The sequence below is a fragment of the Gouania willdenowi genome, unplaced genomic scaffold (assembly GCF_900634775.1).
Source record: "Gouania willdenowi unplaced genomic scaffold, fGouWil2.1 scaffold_99_arrow_ctg1, whole genome shotgun sequence".
NCBI lineage: Eukaryota > Metazoa > Chordata > Actinopteri > Blenniiformes > Gobiesocidae > Gouania > Gouania willdenowi.
This window is the reverse complement of record NW_021145264.1, coordinates 1-15,363: the sequence shown is the minus strand read 5'-3', so window position 1 is coordinate 15,363 and position 15,363 is coordinate 1. Positions and strand designations below refer to the sequence as shown.

The window sequence follows — 15,363 nt, the reverse complement described above, 5'->3', positions numbered from 1 at the left end:
CCCCCTGTGCTTCCTCTGAAGCCACCCCCCCTCACTCACATGAACGCGTACGCAGAAGCAGACCTCAGCCAAGCGTATGATGTCGCATTCAGCGGTAAGATATACTTTATCATTTTATATGTTAAAAAAGTGACTAATTTACTAGCAACGGTGGCGGCCAAGCTAGCATGTTAGCATTAGGTTACCCGGTAGTAAAGCTTTTAGAAGGAGGGCGACATTCGTCCCCAAGTTGTAGTCCTCCTGAAAACAAAGGTTTATTATAATGAGTTTTTCTTTACCACTACTCAGAGTATCGATCAGCTGGTCTGCCACTGTCCTAGAACATAAGTCTTTTACCTCATTTATTTTATTATAATCATTATTTTCATTTATTTGGCACCTTATTCATTTTCACCTTGTTATTCAGTTTCCCTTACAACATCTTACTTTTCTGCGTGTCTATAATTATTATTTTTAGTGTTGTTTTCATTTCTTATTGTTTCTTTTTAGTGCCACTTTTTGCCTAATTACCAGTCAGGGATAATATAACAGACAGAGAGAGGAGTATAGCTGTAGTCTGTAGAAACCTTTTTTATTATTATTTATTTCTGTACATTCTGGTTTCTTTTTTATATTTAATATTCTGTATTTATATATTATTTCACCCAAGTGCTGCTTTTCTTTTCTTTCTGTAATACAACTGGAATTGTAATTTCCCTGCCCAAAATAAAATAAAGTATATCTAATCTAATATTGTTTTTTTTTAATTCAATAGATGTAATAGAGCTGGGAAAAATAATGTCATGTCTACAGCAATTACAGATACATTTTTTGTTCAGTTATAATCATTGACAAAAAGCCTAAATGTTTGATATAATTTCTTATTTCTCTTTTAGAGTTCAGAAGGTGAGAGGTTTTATGTCTCTGACCCTGATTACAGTCCGGAGCCAAGTACATCGTGGAGTCAGAGGAGACGTGGCCGAAGTCAAAGGAGGATTGCCACAAATAGAGGCCAACGTCTCAGAGGCAGAGGACGGGGAACCAGAGGACGGGGAACAATAATCCTCGATCAAGATAATGCAAGTCGTGCTCAGATTCTGCAGGGTCTACGAATTGCAGATGAGCAGGTATAGCAAATATAGGTTCTGCAATCAACATCACATGTAATAAACTGGCACGCTACTTAGTGTGGACACTAGATTCCTCTTAGAGAACAGTAAAGCTATATTCAATGAAACATTCCTAAATATCTTGAAAATGTTATGCTTTACAGGCCAGAATTCAAACACTAAACTTAGAGGAATGTCGTCAACTGCTGCGGCGCTGCTTGTCACGTGAACCAAGCATGATGTTAGACCTGCTACACATCACATCAGCAAATGCACCAGCACCTGGCACTCAAGTGTCAAATCAGCTGAGCTGGTGTGTGTGCAACAACTGCAGGGATATGCCCACAGATGTAGAATGCAAGTGCTGTGGGCAACAGCCAGAAGCTTGTATTTCCATATTGCCTCACATGGCAGCCTACATACTACAGGAGGGCCACCTGCGACTTGCCAGCCAAATTTGGAATGATGTCCGGGGCTTGGATGATCTGCCCAACCGAGGGGAGAGCAGCAAACAATTACGCCATGCAGCCTACCGTCAATATGTTATGTGGCCATATGGGGCACTGGGACGAGGCAATAGAGTTGTTATTCCTAGTTGCGTTGTGTGGAGAATCAGAGATTGCTTTCCAGATCTACTGGGACATTATACGGGTTACATCCCTGGAAAAGTGCAATAATGTTTCCATTATGACAAGTGTAAATAAATGTGTAAATATGACAGCCCTGCACTGAGCAAGATGTTGTTTTTTTGTTTTATCTATTATCATTACAGAAGAAGTAGCTGTATTTACACATTTTTATATAGTATTTTGGCATTTGCTTGAACAAAAAGCATCTACAATCAAGCTATAACATTTTGAATCTCCTTACTAGTAATGATAACAAATGTGTACACTTGTACAATTTTTATTATAAAAAAGAAACGTCACATACACTTCATACAACTTTCATCCTGCAAAAACAATGGAATTAACAAAGGCAATACACATGAAGTGTTGGTCGGCAGGTGAGGCTCTGTATGTGGCAGCGTCGTCCACTGTGGGAACTTATTGTTTCGGCAGTGGTTCACCTTTAGAAAGAACATCAGAATTACATATCTGACAGTTACTGCATTTGATAGACAAACCACACTATTTCTATTGTATGTCACTCGATAACAAAAAGTCATTACAGTTTCAGTTGTTCATCAGATATGTTTATACAAATTCTTTAGTTTATTAGAGCTGTAAAATATGTACAAGTAGACTTATTATAATATTATGTGAAGTAGATTTTTAATTAGCTTTCGCACATAAGCATATTAGTACTTTATAATCAACTTACAAAATAAGTCAACTCACCTCGCCCTCTGCTCAGTTGCATCTGCAACAGGTCCTGGGTGGCTGGAGCAACAGTTGACACAGCGGGGTTAGGTAGTCTCACAAGTGAGTCCTTCCACGGCGTTGAAGTCGACGGAGCACAGTTATAGCTAAAAAGAATCACAGATATCCTACATTACAGCTGTTGACCGCCCTGCTGAAAGCAAACACAACACACACGCTCAAACACGCACACATGTATACTGTACACACTGTAGCTGCTAAACTAGCTCGCACTAACAGAGAATCAACAGTAGCATCTGGCTAATCCAACAACAGAAATACTTTGCGACATGTATCGCTAACGTTAACATCTGGCTAATATGACAAATAGCTTGAATTGCTTCCACTATTTTAAAAGATAACACAATCACCCAGGCAACAAAACAACCTTACCTGTCCAAAAGTAATTCAGCAACCATAGCATCAGTTTTCAGGCCCTTGTCCTCCTTCAATTGTCGCCATCGTTCAAAAGCTGTTCCGATGCAGATTTTTGTCTTTCCTCTCGCTAAATCCAAAGACCTCTTTTTTGCAGCTTTTTCTAAAAACGTCTTTCTTTTCTTGTCCTTCTTAGCAGGGCAAGACGTTACCAGTAAACGTGGAATAGCTACTTTCTCCGCCATTCTGTTGTCTACTTCCGGGCTTCCTCTAACAACGGTGGCGCGCTTTTTAATGTACGCTCGTGCACGCACGGGGCCGTGAACGAGCAGGAGGACCAGGAGACGTGATTGATTGAAAAAAAACGAACCGTGAAAATCCCATTGGTCGCAGTTATTGCAGATTTACAGATGCTACAGTTGACAGATTTTCTTCGTTCCTTTTTCAGAATACATAAGATCTTCACATCTGTCCGGACACAATGAACATTTCTACCAAAAACTTGAAAAGTGTATCTGGAGATAGTTACCAACCCTACCTTTAAAGACTCACTTTTTCAGGTATGTATTTTAAATACAATATACTTTTGTTTAAAAAAAAATACAGTCCATCTAATTATGACTCGCTTTCTTTTTCCAGTACAACACCATTGATGCTCTCCGAGAGGCAGCTATTCGCTGACTCATTGTCTACTTGGGTGAGAAAGAGGATGACCTCTTCAAGCAATTCAGGTAAATTTCAGGTAAATTGGGCGGCAAGATTTACAAAAACAAATAGGTTGATAATTTTGGAGAATCCCAATAACAATATAAAGACGATCTAAAGTCAATCTAACAGATTATTCATCAGATTAAATTTATCACTTGGACTTTAATTTTCAAACAGAATGAGAAAAATGCATAAAGTGTATGCACCTAATCCATCCACCCTTAATTTCAAAGTTTACAAAGTAGATTAAAAAAAAGCATTTATTTACTACAAACAATATACTAGATCATTTTTGCATATTTTCAAAAAACATTTGATAATTATCCCACCTCTACATGTAAGCAATAGGCCTGAACCTTTTTTTTAAAATTGTATTTTATTTTATTTTTTAAACCAAAGAAACCCTTTTCTCTTATTTGTTATTAGCATTATAAAGGCAAATAGCTACTTTGAGCACAATAGGCAACAATAAATAGAAAACATTCATACCTAACCCAATAAAAGCTGACTTCTTGTTGTTGTTTTTCCCTAAAAGACACTGAGGGCTTTGAAGAGAATCTCTTCAGCATGACCATGAACATGGCTTCCATTAGCGATTCAGGATCCACAACCTCCATCATCATCATTTAGGGAATAAAAGTAATTGAAGAGAAGAACCTACCGTGGTGTTGTGCTTTACTCATGGGCCTCATATATGCTCTGAACCTCAGCTATAAAAAACAACTTTTGAGGTTTTTCAGAAACTTTTTATGAACCTTGACCCTCTAAAAGCTAGTGCAAAGATTCTTGCTCTCAAAAAGGACATTTTTTAAAATGTCCTTTTTTGTTCATTGATCAGCCGGAACTAATTGATTGTTAAAATAATTGTCAACTAATTTAGTAAAGAAATACTTGTTAACTGGTCAGTGTGTAGGCTCTACAACAACAAAGTTTGAGCAGAAATTAATACAAAATTAGGAAGGGAATGTGTGAAAATGATTTCATAATGACTTCCAAAGGATTAACTTCACATGATTTTGGTGTTCTAATGTGAATCATTTAAGAGACATAATCTGTAGCTTGATTGATTAGCAAAGTAACCTAAATGCAGACCAAGTTATTTCAATTTCAATTGTTTATTGTTCAATATTGAAATTCCATAAACAGTGTGAGAAAAATACTGTAATTGTATATTGCAAGTCTAGTTTCTAATGTTGAATTATACTGACATACCATATAATATTTGTTTTTTCTGAAGTCTTGAATATGTTGTAGATTTTACCAGGAAAAGGAGACATTTTTGCAAGGTCCTTGTTAACAGATTTAAGCAGATTTAAACAGCATTACCAGTAATACAGTGGTTTTATAAATGTTTTTATAAGTTGTCAGGCAATGTAGTGCAATTTGAATTGTCTAAAAATGTTGATGTACACACTGAAGTGCACAATAAATACAGTTTGTCAAATCATACTTTGGTTTGTGATCATTTCTATGTAAAATGTAACTAAACATGTTGGAATTCACTATAAAGTTATGTTAAGCGAACTTAAAAATATTGTATATACATTAAGGAAATTCAAGTTGTTAACATTTTATAATGGGTTTAACTTATGATACAATATCAATGGAAGCAACTCAAAAATGTAGGTCAATGCACATATTTATTGAGTATGTCTTCAGTTAAAAAAATGTTTTACTGTTGAGAAAAATCAAGTTGCCTGAAATTAAAAGACGCATCAGTTGAAGACAATTTCACTTAAGTAGATTCAATGTAAAAAGACCAATGGAGAGGGTTGCCTCAATTTTTCTCGTTGGGTTAAGTAATTACTTTTTAGAGTGTACAAAACTAAGAGGACAGTGTTCACCACAAACAATCATAGAAGTACTTGATCAATTATTCACAGTCAAACTCAAGCTTTAAAGAAGGCCAGCACATGGTGCAGAACCTTCTGAATCACATTTCTCACAGCAACTGAATGAAGAGTGAAAATCCTCCTTATATAGTCCAGTCCAGCTGATTGTCAACAACTCACAGTCGTGCTCAACTCTACAGGTGCAGCAGATCTCCCTGATTGACATGATGAGCTGGACATGGCTGTGCACTTTGTACCAATCTGTAACAGTATGGTAAATCCCCCAATAGATCCCCTGGAATTATCAAACATTTTGGCCTCAGTAAAAGATAACCAACAATTTGATCTCATTTCACATTTTGTTGCTATTTTCCTGCATGGAAACATCAGTGACAGTGAAAGAATCTTGTCAAAAAATTGCAAATATGGTGAAAGTTGCATTTCTTTGCACGAGACAAATGTTTTGTTAAGACCTTGATGTACTTTACCACCATGTAGACCCTTATTTGTGTGAATGTGGACAGAAAAACAGAAACAGACTTTACGTGGAGAATGATTAAAGACTCAGATTTTCTAAAATTCAACCCAAAATAATACAAAAATCATGTAAAGTGTAAAGATCAGATGTATTTGATGTAAAGCTCTTTGTTGTTAGTATTTAGTAGTTCAGTGTGCTCACAATGACAATGTGTGTTTCTAAAGTGTGTTTATTTGTTAGTGTTGTGGTTGAATGAGCTTCTTTTGAGACGTGTATCAAGTGTTTTGTTGGTGAGAAACACTTTAGTGGATGACATTAACTGTTGAGCTGAGATGACTGATGGATATACAGGCTGTGTTTAGAGTTTGGAACATGTGACTTCAGTTTCAACCAATGCTTGTTAGCAATAAAACAAACTGTAATGTCACAATTTAAGTGGAAGAACGGAACGTTCCATTCCTTCTATTTCTTTTCATTTGTTCTGTTTTCTTTGGGTCGTACCAAGTGTTCCTCTGTTTCTGTAACTTTACGTTTACTAACGTCTGTTAGCTAAACTCACTAAACACTCAGATATTTGTTTTACAGGAAAACATACACAGAAATGTGATATGATCCCAAACATGGTTTAGTCCGTGTCATGCAGATATTTCATGATTATTAGATTTTAAACGAGATTATGGTGAAATTTGGCCTATTTGTCCATTTGCTAAATTTACTGAATATTCAGTCACCTTCAGTGAAAAATAACATGTAAATGTGTCATTTTCTCCCAAAACATTAATGTGAGACATTTCTGTGTAAAACTGGATCCTGATTTTAAATGAAGAAAAAAACAAAAACAAACAACAAAAAATTACATGTTTTCTGTTATCACAGATATCAGTCTATGCATTCAAAACAACTCAGGATTTTCCAACTTCCTACTTAAAAAAGTGACCTTGAACGCCACCTGAAGGCGGAGCTCCAACTCAGTAAAGTCAGGAAATAAAAATAATGTTATTTTCTATCAGTCGCCATGTTTGAGATATTTCAACGTGTCGCTGATGAAACGTAGAATTACAGCTGCTTCCTGATTGGCTACAGTCATGAATCGTCAGCATTACACACACGCACGCACGCATGCACACACACACACACACACACCTGTCAGGAACTCACACATCCTGGTGAGCTCCTGTGCCACAGGATTGTCTCTTAAAGCACATTAATGTAGATCTGTGTGTAGCACTAACAAAGGCTTTAGGACGTCATCCTAAACAAAATGAGATTAAAACCTGGAATGTGAGAGAATTTGTTGCTTTTATTACTTCACGTTGCTGCTTTTCCTCCTCCAGACAAAGGTGTGTGTGTGTGTGTGTGTGTGTGTGTGTGTGTGTGTGTGTGTGTGTGTGTGTGTGTGTGCGTGCGTGCGTGCGTGCGTGCGTGCGTGCGTGCGTGTGTGATGAAGAGGTGGTGATGGAATGCGTTGAAGCAAATGTTTAAGACAAATGTTTGTGTTGTCACATTAAATCAGATATGACCACATGTGATATATTTTGATATGATATATTTTAAACATTAAAATGTATTTTGAAAAGTTAAACTAAATAAGTTCCTACTTTTATGTAGAGAGGTTTGTTGTTGTTGTTAGAAAAAAGAAAAACACAATGTATTTGGTTGGTTTACATAAAGTAATGTAATGTACATGCTACACAAACACTAAACATTGAGATATGTATGGAATAATTAATGAACATTAATTTGCAGTAATAACTTTTATGCTTCATGTTAACATTTTATTTAATGTATCATTTAGACTATAGCAGAACATTTATAGATATATTATATTATCTTCTAATTCTAAATACAAACTAGAACTGCAAGCAGTTATGAAAGGGGGCCAAGCCTTCCCGCGCGACTCGGACCCCAGGTTTCGTGGAGCCCCTGAAAGTACGTCACGAAGGATGACGGGCTCGTGGCGAGCGTCAGGACACAGGCCAACGTGCCATTTGCTGTGAACAGGTGGATATGAAGTTTTGGGAGATGTGATTTAAAAAGTGAAAGTTACAGACCGAAATGCGTTTGCACCCATTATAGCGCCACCTAGTGGTGCACTTTTTGGTATGGGTGATCTGTGTGCTCTTCTATAGTTACCCTGTAAATTTCACATCGCTCAACATAATACTTCAGCTGAAATAAAGGTTTGTTTATTTATATGTTATGTAGTAATAAGCCACGCCCACTTTGACCAATCGTGATTAACTTCAAGATCCGGTACCAGGAGCGAACCAAGGTCATACCCACCAAATTTGGTAAAAATCGGTTGTGCCATTTAGGAGATAAAAATTTCTCATAATTGCAGTGCCCCCTAGAGGCCTAATTTTTTAAAATTTGGCTCATACCCCCACAGTCTCATGGCAACCAAGGATCTAAGAATTGGTGGCAATAGCAATTATTTTGATCAAGATATGCAACAGTTTGTGTTTTTATAGCTCGCTAGAAAACTTTATTCGTTAATATTTTGCGCATTTTTTGTCCGAACAAAATGTTTTGCTAAACTCTAGATCAGGTCCAAATGAAGACTGTACGTGCCAAGTTTCATGCCGATTGGACAAAACCCCAAGGAGTAATTTGAAAAAATAAGTTTGTGATATATAGTGACTTACAAAGAGCAATGTGCTGTGGGAGTGGGCGTGGCCTATGTCAGAAAATGCGACTCTATGTAAGGAACATGTGGATATGAATTTTATGAAGATGTGAATTAAATTGTGAAAGTTAAAGGCCAAAATGTTTTTGCAATTATAGCGCCACCTAGTGGGGCAGTTTTTGGTAAGGGTGGTCTGTGTGGTCTTCTATATCTACCCTGTAAATTTCACTGCCCTCAACATAATACTTCAGCAGAAATACATGTTTGTTTATTTATGTTATTATGTCATTAGCCACGCCCACTTTGACCAATCGTGAATAACTTTGAGATATCGCCTCAGGAGGGACCCAAGATCATACCCTCCAAATTTGGTAACAATTGGTTTTGCCAATTAAGAGATATAAATATTCATTATTTGTAGCGCCCCCTAGTGGCCTACATCATTCAAATTTGGCGGATTTCCTCACAGTCACATGACAACTAAGGATCTCAGATTTGGTGTTGTTAACATTTATTTTGACCGAGATATGCGCCAGTTTGCATTTTTATAGCTTGCTAGGAAACTTTACTCGCTAATAATTTGCGCATATTTTACCCGAACAAACTCATTTTATTAACTGTTTATCACGTCCAACTGAAGACTCTACGTGCCAAGTTTCACGCTGATTGGACAAAACCCCAAGGAGGATTTCGAAAAAAGTAGGTTTTCCAGTTTTTGCAATTTTGCTCCAGAAAAGTTGAGGCGGAAATGGGCGTGGCCTAGCCCAGGTGATTCAGTGCTATTCAAGGAATCTGTAGATATGAAGGTTTTAAATTTGCAACAAATGGTGTGGGAGTTATTGTACAAATCGTGTTGACCTTTGTTATAGCGCCACCTGCTGGCGAACATATGTGAATTTTTGCATCCAAGGTACATGGGGTGTTCTGGACCCAACCCCCAAGGGGCATCGCCCTACCTTGCACGGTTTAGCCTGCAGCACTACTTTTACCGGGGGAAAAATAAAAGGTAACAATAATCCTTACGATTACAATAGGGCTCCTAGCACCGCTGGTCCTAGGAACCGTGGATGCTTACATACGCGGTTCCCTGGCCCCGTGGGCTTGGCCCCCTAATTAGTCACACAGTCTAAACTAAACTGACAGCAGGAGTAGGATTGATGCTGGTATCAGTTTTACCATTTGACAACAAATACTTTATTCTAGTAGAAAATATTGTCAGCAAAGGACTAACTTATTGTGTGGTTATAAATGTACAGTATGTACACAGCCATTGGCAACAAGACTTATGATGTAAGCAAAGCTGGAATACTTCTTAAAATAAAACTGTTAAAATTGGTGTAAAGTAAGAATGTGCTCTAAGTTTGTCATACCACAGAACCACACTGTTGAATATGAATGATTAATAAATACATATAAACACTCTTTGTGAATGAGTTTAGAAGAAAATGGCAGAATTCACTTTACACAGACTTAAATGTACAGTGAACTTTTCTGGTGCTGGTGGATGACTGGGAGTTTGGGACAAAGTGAGTGGGACTAATTGGGACAAACTATTTTTATATAATGTAACACATAGTTTACACATTCTCACTTACCACTATCATGTTTTTATTTTCATCTTGTTCTTGTTTGTTCTTCTTTTCATGAGCCCTGTGGGTAAGTCTGCCTCACTTTATCAGTGTGTGTTGGATAAAGTCACAGAAGACCTGCGGAGATGGAACAATCTCCACATCTCACTCCTTGGCAGAATAGCCTCAGTTAAAATGAAAATCTTACCTAAAATAAACTATCTGTTCTCTATGATCCCACTGAAACCACCAACGCAATGGTTCAAAAGATTAGATTCTACAATTACAAAATTCTATGCTAAGAATAAAAAACCCAAAATAAGCCTTTCAACTCTTCAAAAAAATAAAAGCGAGGGAGGGTTGGAAGCCCCTAATTTCACGCATTATTACCCAGCAAACCAAATTCTATATTTAACAGAATGGTTAAAACCAAAAGAATACCACAACACCTGGCTAGAAATAGAACAGCTAGACTGCAAACATATTAAACTCTCTGATCTCCCTTTTATCACTGTGACCCTGAAACGTCATAACTGCTTTAAAAACCCACTGATTGCCTCCACACTGACTGCGTGGTGGAAAGCCCTGGACATAACAAATGTTCAATTAAAAACTAACATGCTGTCTCCAATCTGGCACAACCCTGACTTTAGAAACAGAAAAACACCACTCTATCTAAAAACATGGGAAGATAGCGGAATTATTCATCTCCAAGACCTCTTCGAAAATGATAAGCTCAGGACATATAACAATCTAACCCAAGCATTCGATATAAATAAAAGTAACTTTCTACAGTACTTACAAGTAACAGAGACAATAAAGAAAACTACTCCACTAGACTTAACTACTTTACAACCTCCAGAACGGGCTATATATATGAAAGAAATCTCCACACAATCAAAAAAACTCTCAAAAATATACAGAGCGCTCTCGAACACTAACTGTAATTACTTACCAATCGCGAAGTGGGAGGCCGAACTCTCAATCACCCCGAGCACTGATTTCTGGGCAGAAATTTGTTGTAATACTTTTAAGTTGACAAAAAACACAAACCTTCAGCTAATTCAATACAAGGTCCTCCACAGATCCCACATTACCCAACAGAAAATGCATAAAATGGGCTTCTCAGCAACAGACATCTGCTCTCAGTGCACCCAGAATACAGCGGATTCCTATCTACATGCCTTATGGCTTTGCTCCCCAGTTCAACACTTTTGGACTCTAATCACTGAAAAACTGTCCTCCATTTTGGACTGCAGGATTCCTTTATCTCCAAATCTTTGTTTGATTGGAGACCTGACAATGCTTCAACTTCCAGCAAACCAATCACAATCAATCCTTGCGGCACTAGCCATAGCAAAAAAAAACAATATTACTAAATTGGAAAGACAAAAAATCCTTAAACATAAACCAATGGCAAAATCTCCTCACAGAATTTATTTCCATGGAAAAGATGTCTGCTCTCAGAAAACAAAAAAAAAATAATGTGCTTTGAGGAGCGTTGGACTCCTTTTTTAATTGCATTAAATCTAAATTTTTAAAAGCCTGATGATCTAGCCTGCAAGCGACTGCCAGCACCACTCTTCACTAACGCACTAGCCCAACTGTAGGCCTGGGCCGCCTTGGGCCTCTGGGGTGGTCTTGGCCGGGATGGCTGGGGTGGGTTGCCGGGGTGTCTTGTTGCCTCGGCACGGGTGTGCATTCCTTCTGGGTGTTCACGAGGTCCCGGGGCTGTTTGATATGGCGCTGTTGCCCCTTGCATACGCATCTGGTTGGTCTCTGGGGCTGGGGCCCTGCGTGCTCCCCTGCCGCTCCTTCCTCCTGCTCCCTGTCCCCCTGTCTCGTCCTCCCCCCCTCCTCCTCCTTTGCTCTTGCGCCCGCCATCCTGTTGGGTTGGGTTTGGGGGGCTCCCGTTGGTCTGGGGCGCTGGTGGGGGGGCTGTGGCTCCCGCCTGGGGGGCGGGCGGTGCCGTGCCGGGTGGGTTGGCTGGGGGGTGGTCTCGTTGGGGGGCCTGGGGTGGTGGGGTCCTTGGCTCCGGTCCGGGGGGATCCGGGGTGGGGGTGGCTTTGGGGGTGGCTGCTGCCCGGGGTCGGCGATTGCCTCCTGGGTCGCTGGGTGGCGGGGTGTGGCTGTGGGTTGCTCCGTCGGCCCTTGCGGGTCCTCGGCTTGGCTCCCTAGGGCGCGCCCTCGCCACGGATGTTGCTTGCGCGACGAGCCAGGCGGGGTCCCCTCCGGGGCTTTTGTTTGACCGCAATGGCCGGGGTGTGGCCGTTACGGCTAGGGGTGGGGGGTGCTATGGGGCCTCCCCGGGGGTCGTGTTGGGTGGGTGTGCGGGGGCGCGGCGCGTGGCTCTTGGCCTGGTGGATCCGCGTCGGGATTGGCTGGTCTGCTGGCTGGGTGCACCGGGCGCCGTGGGCGCCATTCCGGGGCGGGGGCGTCACGGGGGTGGATCCGTGGTCTGGGTGTCCGGGGGCGTGCTCTCCTGTCATCTGCCCGGGGACTGGCCGCGGCGCGTGGCGGCGCTGCGCGGCCTTGGGCGGGGCGGGGCTGGTGGCCTGGGGCCCACTGTCGTCCGGGGTGTGCTGGCGTCGGGGGGGGTGTCTCGCGCCGGTGCGTGGGTCGTCGGGGATCGCCTCCGTGGGGGGGGGGGCTCTACTGGCGCCGTTGGTGTGGGATGGCGGTACCGGGCTGGGGGGTGCTTCGGTACTTCGGGCTTGCCGGTCCGTGGCTGGCGGGGTGGCCCTGCTTGGCGGTAGATGGTGTCCTCTTTCGTCGGGGGGGCCGGGGCCGCCTCCCGGTGGAGAGTGTTATATCGTGGCGCCGGGTGGGCCTGTGCTGGCCCTGGTGCGGGCACGGGCCTCCCTCCTGCTCGGCCGCCCTCCTTGGCGGCGGGGGGGGCGTCGCTCTGGGCCGGCGTGCGGCGGGGGTCGCCCCCTGGAGCGCCGGGGGATGGGGTTGGTGCCTGGCTGCGCCCGGGGGTGGGGGGTGCCGCCGTGCTCCGCGGGGCCGTCGCGGTCTGGGGGGGTGCCGTGGGGGGGGGTCTCCGGCCTTGTTGCTCCGGGGCCCGCAGTGCCGCTTGCCCGTCTGCACCATCTAACCTCTCACGTGGCCCGCCATGCGGACGGGCCCGGCTCACACCAGACAGGCCTCCTACATGTACACTTCACCTCACTCCCAGCTGGTCTGGCTCATTCACAGAATGCACCACACGCCCCGTACCCAACCCTTGGGGGGCTGGATGGTGGGACTGGGGGTGGAGGGGGCCGCCACCTGTGTCACTATGTAGTGGCGTGGGGGCGGCACTCCCACCTCTAGTTACCATACTAATCCCTCCAATTTTAATCGCACCTCAACATGCCACCCCCCGGAGGGTGTACTCACCTACACCCTCCGGCCTATTACACCACATACACATATATCCACAGAGGCAGGATGGGGAGCACCGCTCCCCTCCTTCCCCCTTCTTTTAATTACACCCCATACATTCACTAAACACACACATTCACACAGGGGATAGGGAAGTGCCTCTCCATGGGGAATGGAGAGGCACCATAACAGGGTGGTGGGTTGGTTCACATATTTGGGCCTCTCCGGTGGGGGCCTGGCTCCTCTGTTGGTGGCCGGGCCACTGCTTAGAGTAAAAATACATCAGGATGGTGCGGTCGGGCATGGCGGTGGGTCTCGGGGGGGCTAAGCTGGGGTCTCTCCTTGCGGGGTCTTTCCTGGCGGTGTCGGCCTGGTGGTGCGCGGGGGTGCTTCCTCCCCTTGGGTGTGGCTGGGTGCTTGTTTCGTCTCCTGGTGGCCTTGGGGGCGGGTGTGCTGGGGGTGTGCTGGTGTCCTCGCCGGGGTTGGGGCGGGGTTGCTTGGCGCCTCGGAGTGATGCTGTTTACTGGGGGGCGGCGCTAGCTGTTCCGGTGGTGGAGGTTGCTGTCGGCCGCCTGGTGGGTCTGTCCTGCCGTTTGCGGACTGGTGGGTGGGTCCGGGGCATCTTTGACTGGGGGCTGCTGTCCCGCACTTGATGTGTGCCGTTGGGGTGCCTCCGTCCCCGCGGTGGGGGTCGCCGGTTGCTCACGGGCCGGTGGGGGGCGCTGCTCCGTGGCTGGCGCTGTCCGGTGGGCGGCGGGCCCTGGGCTGCTGGCCTTGGGCTGTCCGGGGCTGTGCGGTCCTGCTGGGCCGTGGCTGGGTCCTGGGCGGGGGTGGGGGGTGCGTCCCGGGGGGCTTGGCCCGGGGGCTTGCCCTTGGGGGGTCCTGGTCCCGGGGGGTGCTCCTGGGGCCCGGGGATCTTGCCCTGCTGGCCGGGCCGGTCCTGGCGGGGGTCTTTCGGGGCGGGTGGCCCGTGCCGCGCCCTTGCGTACCTACTGGTACGGCCCCTGCTTGGGCAGTGCACCGTGAGGTAGGGTGTCGTGGGCCGGAATAGGGGGCCACGTCCCGGCGGGGCGGTCTGGCTTGGCCCTTGGGGGGGGCCCTGGCTTTAAAAAAAAAAAAAAAACTGAAGCTCGTGGCGCGGGCGGCATCAGCGAAGGGTGATCTGGGGCGCCATGGGGGGCTAGGTTGGGGTGCCTGGGGGCCGGCGGGGGGACTCCCGACGGCCCCCCTGGTGCCTTATGCGGCTTGGGGTGTGGTCGTCCTCCCTGGGCGGGCTGCTCCTGGTGCTGCATCCGTTCCGGGTCCTTCCGGCCTGGGGTCGGGCCCCTGCTGGCTCTGGGCTCGCCGGCGGGTGCCCGCTGGCTGCCTGTTCGGCGCGGCTCTGGTCGTCTGCTGGGCGTGGGCTTCGGCTCCTCCGCTGGGGCCTCGGGCAGGGAGTTCTCTGGGCCCTGCCCTTGGGGGGTCGGGCGCGGGGGTGGGGGGGCCGATGGGGTGGGGGGTCTGGGGGTTGGGGGTGGGATCGGTGGCGTGGTGCGCTGGGTCCTTGGCTCCTTGGGGCTTTCTCGGGTGTTTATGGGGGGGGCGATGGCTGCCTCTCGGCTTGGGATCTTGGGGGCGTTCGGGGGGCTGCTTGGCCGTGGGGTGGTCGCGGGGGGCCCTTAGGCTGCCTGCTCTTGCTGCTGGCCTGACTGCTTCTTCGGGCCCGGGGGCGGCTCTTGGGTTTTGCAGTGGCGGTTCTTGGAAATACATTTGTCATGGATGCACTGGGCCTTGGGCTGTGGGATAACACTCATACTGGGCTTCAACCTTAGACACGTTGTTCCCAAATACCTGTTTTATGGAATTTCCACTCACCTCTTCCTCTGTTCACAGCCACCACCATTATTCCTAAACCGCACACTGGTCACAAAACTGGCTGACAACACAACAATAAGCACAATATACACAACCACAATTTCACA

General features: G+C 45.0%; 1 long non-coding RNA gene across 1 annotated transcript; it reads right to left on the bottom strand.

Annotated features, from left to right (window-relative positions):
- Positions 1 to 1,978: 1,978 nt before the first annotated feature.
- LOC114461135 (uncharacterized) lies at positions 1,979 to 2,478 on the bottom strand. Its single transcript, XR_003673810.1, has 2 exons — positions 2,429 to 2,478; positions 1,979 to 2,157 (listed from the first exon to the last, which is right to left on the bottom strand). It is a non-coding gene; the product is annotated as an uncharacterized LOC114461135 (long non-coding RNA).
- Between the last annotated feature and the right edge of the window lie 12,885 nt (positions 2,479 to 15,363).